This window comes from Herpailurus yagouaroundi, unplaced genomic scaffold (genome assembly GCF_014898765.1).
Source record: "Herpailurus yagouaroundi ecotype Mexico unplaced genomic scaffold, PumYag 530, whole genome shotgun sequence".
Taxonomy (NCBI): domain Eukaryota; kingdom Metazoa; phylum Chordata; class Mammalia; order Carnivora; family Felidae; genus Herpailurus; species Herpailurus yagouaroundi.
The window spans coordinates 8,684,885-8,693,982 of NW_024412747.1; the positions used below are offsets into that span (position 1 = coordinate 8,684,885).

Below are 9,098 nucleotides of genomic sequence, written 5' to 3' on the forward strand. Positions count from 1 at the left end.
GGTGGAGCTGATTGGAAGCGAGACCTTCACTCTTGGGAAAGCAGGTATGTTTCCAGGTTTCCCTTCCTTCCGTGGTATAGCCCTCTGGGGTCCCAAATGCATCCCCTGGTGGTTTACCAGGGACTCTCCTTTTTGGTGGGTCATAATATTTGTCTCTCCGGCCCCATGGAAGCACTGGAAACTTTGCTCAGTTTCTCAGCCTTTTCGCTGCTTTTTCTTTTAGCCTCCCAGCCTCCTAGCTGTGAGTTTAGAACTAACAAAGGACTCCAGAAGAAAAGTATGGGTCAAGGTCAACTCGCTCAAAAGGACACGGTAGCCCTCCAGCCAAAACAGAGGTTTATGGTGGTCAGGTGATGATTGGAGCCTAACAGTGAGCCCATTCTGTGCCTACTTCTCCAGTTCCTGAATACTTGGCAACAAGGGACATTGTAGTAGGAAATGCTAAGCAGAAATCCCTGGAATTTCCCCTCCTTACCACAATAGTAAGCCAGAAGCAATACTGTACTCCTGGTGGATTCCAGAGATTACTACCACCGACGAAGGCTTGAAAGGGGAGTGATCGCTATCACACCCCCACTTAACTCACCAATCTGGCCTGTGTAGAAGCCACGTGGGCCCTCGAGAAGGACTGGGGATCATCCTAAACTAAATCAAGTGGTAAGACTCCACATGGAGCTGCCGAGCCCAGGGTAACATCATTACTGGAGCAAATCAGCATAACTCCGGGCACGTGGTCTGCCATTATTGGGCCAATGGTGTGACGTCACAGTGTTGTCTCAGGGCCACATCGGTTGCCCTGCTTTCTGCCATAATGTAGTCTGCAGGGAGCCTCATCATCTTGACATTCCACAAAACGTCACACAGGCCCACCACACTGATTGACAGTATGCTGATCGGCTGAAGTGATCGATCCCAATTAGCTGGGTAAATTGGGCTGCTGCTGTACAACAGAGGCACACAGGACTCTGTCTGGGAGCCAGGGGGCTTCACTGAATCTTCTCTTAGTACTACGTGGCCAACAGTAAAGATTAATGGAAAAGTACATAGCAACAACAACAACAACAACAACAACAAAAAGGCAAGACAACCGGGGCCCTTTGAGAATGAAGATCTGGGTCACTATACCAGGTAAAGGATCCTGAGAAGCTGAGGTGTTAGCAGGGAGGGCAAGAAAAATATGAAGTGGGCAGTGGAAGAAGATAGCCGAAGATAGCACAACCATGTGACCACTTATAGAAATGAATTCTGTGGAAGCTTTGCGTATTTTTTCTGCACTTGTTATGTGCCTATGTGTTTTGGCATCTACCAGCCCTCTTCTTCTCTTGTATCCTTCCCATTTTAATTTTTTATACAAGTTGTTGAAAGTCAGCTTTATCATTTAGTCTTTAGGTAACAGAACGTTCCATGGGACGATGACTAAATTTGAAGATTTAGCCAGCGGTGGATACAAGAACTCTTGGGAGTCTGTGTCTTCTCTTGAGGGAAAGGTGAGAACTTCTCTTACAAGGAGGAATACCATATCTTCCTACCGAGAAACACTGAGTTGTTTCAGTTTTGTATGAAAGTCACACGTGTGCAAAAGGGTGCATGAGGAAGCCAAGTAGTCCCAAGGCTGAGGCGGCCGGGTGCCCACTTCTAGCCTCTCAGCTCCATATTCACCCTTCAGTACCTGCTCGGCAGTAATGGACACAGCTCTTGAAGCTTTCCTCTTTTTACGGTGACTGTGATGTTAAGCTTTGTCAGTAGAGGGCACTGGAAGAAAGCCTTTCTCCTTAGTTCCAGTTGCTGGCTGTTGCTTTTGCGTGTTCCTCCCACACTGCCCACCAAGGTGTTCGTGTGGAAACATCAGTGGTGCTCTGCCCCAGCCACACGCCCCGAGCATGAGCCCCTTGGAGACTTTGCTATTCTGGTTGGGTCCCAGGGATCATCTTTGGGTCCTTCCTGACACAGACACTGCACGACAGGCCTGGAGACTGCTGTGGGGCCTCAATTCCCTCTGTGTGCTCACCTCCAGCCTTGGCTCACTTGTGCCCAGAGACCTGTTTTCTGCTTACCTGGGGACTGTGGGCTGGCTCTGGCCCAGGAGCCCAGCTGACTTCTCTGCCATCTGGGGACTGCAACCACACCTTCTCCAATGAGGAGGCCCCCTTCCATGTTTGCCTCTCCAAGGGGACTCTCCCTCAGCCCCTGGGGGACCCTCTTCCCTTTTCTTCACATCATTGTAGTTACTTTCCTGAAATAGTTTAATAATCCTTTATACTAAACGCCCTGATTTTACATTTTATTTATTTTTGAGAGACAGAGAGAGGCAGAGCACAAGTGGGGGAGGGGCAGAGAGAGAAGGAGACACAGAGTCCAAAGCAGGCTCCAGGCTCCGAGCTGTCAGCACAGAGCCCGACACGGGCCTCAAATTCACAGACCGCGAGATCATGACCTGAGCCGAAGTCAGATGCTTAACCGACTGAGCCACCCAGACGCCCTTAAACGTCCTGATTTTAAATTACTAGGTGGTTTCTGTCTTGGTGATTGGACCCAAACTGATGTGCTGGGTGATAATGAAGGGAAGCCCCAAAATATTAGCAGGCAGGTGGCCGACCAATCAATTAGTTCAGACTGGAACAGGAAGCCAGAGGCCCGTGGAAGGGATGTGGCTAGAACGGATAGATTTTCTCATCACACAGATAATGTAATTGAAAGGCTGTGGAGGGCATGGGAAAAATTGTCTACCCATACATAGAATCATAAGAATATTAAAATTTATTTGATGAGGTGGAAAATTTTTCTGTGAGGCTGTGGGAAAAGTGAGAACCTGCGCTACAGGTACCTCAAAGCCTAAGCGAAAATGAAAATCATGCAACTGTTTAACCCAGAATTAACAATTAATTATACAGGAGAGGAGGGGCCCCCGGGGGGCTCAGCTGGTCCAGTGTCCAACTCGATCTCCGCTTGGGTCATGATCTCATGGTTCATGAGACTGAGCCCTGTGTTGGGCTCTGCGATGATACTGTGGAGCCTGCTTGGGATTCTCTCTCTCTCTCCCCTCTCTCTCTCTCCCTCTCTGCCCCTCCCCCGCTTCCTCTCTGTCTCAAAATAAATAAATAAACCTAAAAACATTATAGAGGAGAGGAAATACAGTCATAATATGCTACCTGGATGTGGAGTTAACGATATTTATGAAGTAGGGGGCCCCTGGGCGGCTCAGTCGGTTAAGCGTCCAACTTCGGCTCAGGTCATGATCTCGCGGTCTGTGAGTTCGGGCCCCGTGTTGGGCTCTGTGCCGACAGCTCGGAGCCTGGAGCCTGCTTCAGATTCTGTGTCTTCCTCTCTCTCTGCCCCACTCCTGCTCATGCTCTGTCGTTCTGTCTCTCAAAAATAAATACACATTAAAAAAAATTTTTTTTAAAAACCCAATATTTATGAAGTAATAATTACAATGATTCGATCCACACTGTGTTAAACCTGTGGTCGAAAGGGAGGGGGAAGGAAGGCACAGGTGCCGATAAAGCAATATAAGAAGCTAAGTCTTTGCTCTAATATAAAAAACAGATTATACTTATAGTTGATAAAAGAAATTTCGGTCTAAGCATAAAAAAACAGAAACATAAAGTTAAGCATCTTAACTTAGGCATAAAACAAATAACAGTGGGTGCTCATTTTAGGCAGAGACTACCCCTAATCCTTTTCTGTTACAAATGATTCAGCGTTATTTGACCTTTTAACGATGTGCGCATCTTACGCAAACTTATTTCAGAGGCAATATTGATTTGGGAGGACAGATGAGAACGTTCTTGGGTCAAGAGACGGTAAAGAGGAGGCAATCTTACAGGTTTGAAAGGTCCCCCGATAGAATTCTAACAATGCATTTGCAGTTGATCTTGGAAGAAAAGGGGGTGGTACCTAGCGAATAAACCCCCACGTGCAGAGAGCATAGCACTGAGCCAACAGTTCTGAAGACAGCATGCAAACAATGGAAACATGGCCGGTGCCATGCACAAAGGGAAAAGAACAGTCCAGACACGTGGGAGTAACAGCAAGAAGCAGGTCTCAGCGCCAGAGGGTTTGTTCAGGGGAATAAAATAGCTGAGGCAAACCCAAAGGACCTTTAAAGCTTGTTTCGTTTTATTTAATAACGTGGGCGTTGTAAGATCAATTCTTCGATAAGAGCTGCCATTCCAGAGGACGTATGCCGAGAGACCACAGGAAACGTAAACTGGTGACAACAACACGGAACACGACTCCCCCCGCTGTTGGTAAGAACCGGGCAAAGGGGCCCTTCCGTTTTGGAAAGGTTAAGTCCACGCGTCTGAAACTTTAACGTGCAGATCACCCGAGGTCCTGTTGACATGCGGATGTGTCTTCGGAAAGTCTGGGATGGAGTTGGAGATTCTGAATTTCTAACGCGTTCCCCGATGGTGCCACTCTCAAGAGTCTAAGCCACTCTGGGTCAGCCCTGCGACCAATCACTTAAAAAAAAAAAAAACAAGCATGAGGCATTGACTGGGAAGGTCCAGAGCCTGGGAAACACACATGTACGCGTCACACAGCGCTGGTTCCCGTCAAGCGCGGTGGGGAAACTCCCACCGGACGTGCCCCGCCTCTCAAGAACCCAGGCTTGTCAGAAGAGGAGAGAAAGTTGAGACACTCCACCAAGAGTCTTTACAAACTCCTTCCCATCGAGGAAGACCACACGGATGAGAAAATCACCATCCCCTGCAGTGCTGTCAATGGTGATGGCTGCACGGGGTCAGCGAGAACCAGTTACTTAGAAGATTTTTCTTTCCCCTCGATGGCCTTGCTCGACAGGTAGGTCCGGAGAGGCACCAGGAATTTGACGATTTCTCATGACATGCTTATGGGCTGTGCAAAGAAATATGGATTATATGCTGTTTATAATTAAGTGGAGAAGTCACTGGTTTAATAACCATACCCGAGTGTATTGATTCATTGACGGATGTCCGCTTCAAGGGAGGTTTTAAAGGAGCTGTGGGCACAGCTCTTTTATGTTCAACAGCATCCGTCACGATCGGTGTGAAACGGGATGTAAAAGGTGTACAGAGGGACTCCCCTGCAAAGTCACAGAAAGACCGACCCACACAGACTTAGGCAAAAAAGGAACGTATTGGCTCGTTAATTTTCTCAGGTTTTTTTTTTTTATTATTATGGTGAGATGCACGTAATGAAGAATTTACTATCTTAACCATTTCTAAGTGTACCCCTTCCACGGTATTTCATACGTTCGTAAGGTTGTGCTGCCATCGCCCCGTGTCCAGAACTCTTTGCATCTGGTAAGACTGAAACTCCATGCTCCTGAAACACTAACTCCCCATTCCTTCCTCTCCCCCAAGACCCTGGAAAGCACCACTTTCTGTTCTATCTTTATGATTTTGACTACTCTAAGGATAAGTGGAATCACACAATATTTGGTTTTTCGTGACTGGCTTATTTCCCTCAGCATAATGTCCTCAAGGTTCATCCGTGTTTTTGTTTTTGTTTTAAGTTTATTTATTTATTTTGAGAGAGAAGAGGGAGAGACAGAGAGCGCGCACAAGCAGGGGAGGGGCGGAGAGAGAGAGAGAGGGAGAGAGAGAATCCCAAGCAGGCTCCGCACTGTCAGTGCGGAGCCCGATACGGGGCTTGAAATCACAAACCCGTAAGATCGTGACCTGAGCCAAAACCAAGAGTTGGACGCTTAACCGACGAAGGCACCCAGGCGCCCCGAGATTCATCCATGTTGTTAGCCTGTGTCCGAATTTCCTTTCTTCTCAAGGCTGAACAAGATTCCGTTAGACGTATAGACCACATTTCGCTTGTCCATTCACCCATCAGTGGACACTTGGATTGCTTCTGGTAGAGTGGGCAGTTCGACATGAAAGAATGGTGGTGATAAATGTGACACATGAGGAGCCTGAGGGCACAGCATCCTGACTTTGTGGCTTTTAAGCATCTTGGCCTTATGGCTTCCCACACCCTGGGGCTAACAGACCAAGAGCCACAGATGCGGAACACAGATGCGCCCTCCTCTTCAACCGCTACCCCAGGGTAACCTATAGCTTCATTAGAATGTATTTTCATTGTGGTTTCAACCTCCCCTTCCCCACCTCTGCAGCACTGGGTAAGATGGCCACGAGGGTTCCAGCAAGAACCTTGTGGGGCCAAGCTCCCCACCCCCCAACCAGTAGGAGGTGTCCCTTTGATGACCAGAAACAACCTCAGTGGGAGACCGCCCTAGCTATGACCCATAACCTATGTGAACATGAAAAGAAAAGACATCCGTGGGGCGCCTGGGTGGCTCAGTCGGTTAAGCGTCTGACTTCGGCTCAGGTCATGATCTCGTGGTTCGTGGGTTCGAGCCCCGCGTCGGGCTCTGTGCTGCCAGCTCGGAGCCTGGAGCCTGCTTCAGATTCTGTGTCTCCCTCTCTCTCTGCCCCTCCCCGGCTCATGCTCTGTCTCTCTCTGTCTCAAAAATAAATTAATTAATTTTAAAAACATTTAAAAAAAAAAAAAGAAAAGTAAGACATCCCTAAACCCGGTGCAGTGGCCACTTCTGAACCTGCCCACTCTCCCACCTTGGGAGTGTACCGTCCTTAATAAACTGCTTTGTGCTCTCTACCTTCCTCCTGGTCATCTTTGCTCCAGCACAGATCCTCATGGAACTCTCTCGAGGGGAATCCAAGGACGGAGGCCGCCATCAGCACAACACAGCCTCTCCTACCGGTAACACTGCCACCTTTGGCTCTTGTGATTCATGCCGCTACGAACGTCTACCCAGAAGCGTAATTGCTAGATCGCATGGTATTTCTATTTTTAATTTGGCGGGGGGGGGGGGGGTAAATGCCACTCTGTATGGCCACGGTATACCCAGTGACTGCACCCAGTGGAACCTAATAACGTGGTTAACTCTGGAAATCAGATTCTCTCCCTCCCCCGGGGCCTTCTGGCTGTTCTTATCGATTTTACTTCCTGCTTTTGATTTTTCTTTTCTTGTTGTAGGCTGTCTCTGTGCTGAGGACCAGCCTGAAATGTAAACTTCGGGTCTTCTCAGAGATCTTTTCCAAGCCTTTCCCTGGGCAAGTACAATCACTTTCTGATTTTCCCCGTGTATGTAGTTGCTTCTGAATGTTCCAGTCTTTAACATCTGGCTCCCAAAAGGAGAAACAGAGAAAAATGAAGGGAAGGGTAGTAACGGCACCAGCTTTTTAAATCTCCAAGAAGTCACTTGAGCCAGATAGGGTCCCGGGGGGATCACTTGCCGCAGTGAGGACAGGTACAAAGCAATGACTGCCTGCTTCTTTGTCTGCACGTCTGTGATCAGAAGCAGCAACCAGCAACCTGATATTTGGAGTACTGGGTCCTTTTTGTCCCCCCTGGCTCCCACAGGCTCTGGACAGGTGGCTCCGGAAACACACACATGACTGCCTTCCGCAGGGTGGAGGTGGGGGATGGGTAACGCTCCGGTGAAATTAACTGCAATTTACCATTCACGGCTTCGCGGGAAGTTGCGATCTTTCAATAGTCTGCAGAGTTCTAAAAGAGGTATAATCTGGCAAATTCTGCCAGTGCAATTGTCTTGACGGGAAGACAGATGTCTGGTGCTTTTTACTCCGACACCTTCCCAGACTCCACCCTATTTGGCTTATTACTAATTATTAGTATTATTATTATTCCCAATGTGATAAGTGTACTCTTTAATCCCCATCACCTATTTTACCCATCCCTCCACTCCCACCCCCATAATCATCAGTTTGTGCTCTGTAGTTAAGAGTCTGTTTCTTGGTTTCTCTGTCTCTCTCTCTTTTCCCCCTTTGGTCATTTGTTTCTTAAATTCCACACATGAGTGAAATCATACGATATTTGTCTTCCTCTGACTTATTTAGCTCAGCCTTATGCTCTCTAGCTACATCCCTGCTGCTGCACATGGCAAGATTACATTCTCTTTTATGGCTGAGTAACATTCCATTGTGTATGTGTGAGTGTGTATATATAAGTAAATACACACACATACTTGATGAAGTTTGGAAGTATCGGGTTCGAGAGCAAACGGCTAAGAAAGAATTCTTGAGATGTTTTTGCTGCAAAAAGGTGATTTTATTACAGCACGGGGACTGAACCCGTGGCCAGAAAGAGTGCCCTGGAATTGTGAGGAATGACTGACTGTTCTTTTAAGTTTGTGGAGGGAGTGGGGACAGAGATAGGGTAAAGGTCTAAGGAATTTTGAAGCAAGGCTTTTAGGACCTTGAGGGGCGAGCTGTTATTAAGATAAGGTGACTCGGGGTGCCTTGGTGGCTCAGTCGGTTGAATGTCCGACTTCAGCTCGGGTCATGATGTCACAGCCTGTGAGTTCGAGCCGCGCGTCGGGCTCTGTGCTGACGGCTCGGAGCCTGGAGCCTGTTTCAGATTCTGTGTCTTCCTCTCTCTCTGCCCCACCCCTACTCACGCTCTGTCTCTCTCTCTCTCTATCAAAAATAAATAAACATTTAAAACAATGTTTAAAAGATAAGGTTACTCTTAGTCTTTAATAAAATATAGATATCAAGGCACGAAGGTAGCAACGTGAGTTGCTTGGGGAAGGTCACGCTCTGCCTGTTTCAGGGGCCTGTGGGCTGCAAGCTGGGAGGACATTTCATTTAAGCTACCTTTCTCTTGCCTTTGCTTTCCTCATCAGTACATACCACTTCTTTATCCGTTCATCAGTCAGTGGACCCTTGGGCTGCATCCATAGTTTGGCTCTTGTAAATAACGCTGCCATAAACACAGGGGTGCCCGTATCCCTTCGAATCAGTGTTTCTGTGTTTTGGGGGTAAATACCCAGCAGTGCAATTACTGGATGGTAAAGTAGTTCTACTTTTAACTCTTTGGGAAACCTCCATACCCTTTTCCACAGCGGCTGCACCGGTTTGCATTCCCGCCAACGGTGCACGAGGGTTCCTTTTTCTCTACATCCTTGCCAACCCTTGTTGTGTCTTGTGGTTTTTATTTTGGCCATTCGGACAGCTGTGAGGTGACATTGGCCTTGTTAATTTTAAAGTCCAGAGCTAGGGGAGGTTCTAGGAAGCTTGGGAAGTCCGGCTGGTTCTCGCACAGGCCCTGGCTCTCTGCAA

General features: G+C 47.8%; 1 long non-coding RNA gene across 1 annotated transcript; it reads left to right on the plus strand.

Moving 5' to 3' along the window:
* Positions 1-1,380: 1,380 nt before the first annotated feature.
* Positions 1,381-7,091, plus strand: LOC121023252 (uncharacterized). The gene is made up of 3 exons (XR_005787324.1): positions 1,381-1,487; positions 6,637-6,792; positions 6,991-7,091. It is a non-coding gene; the product is annotated as an uncharacterized LOC121023252 (long non-coding RNA).
* The last annotated feature ends 2,007 nt before the right edge of the window (positions 7,092-9,098 follow it).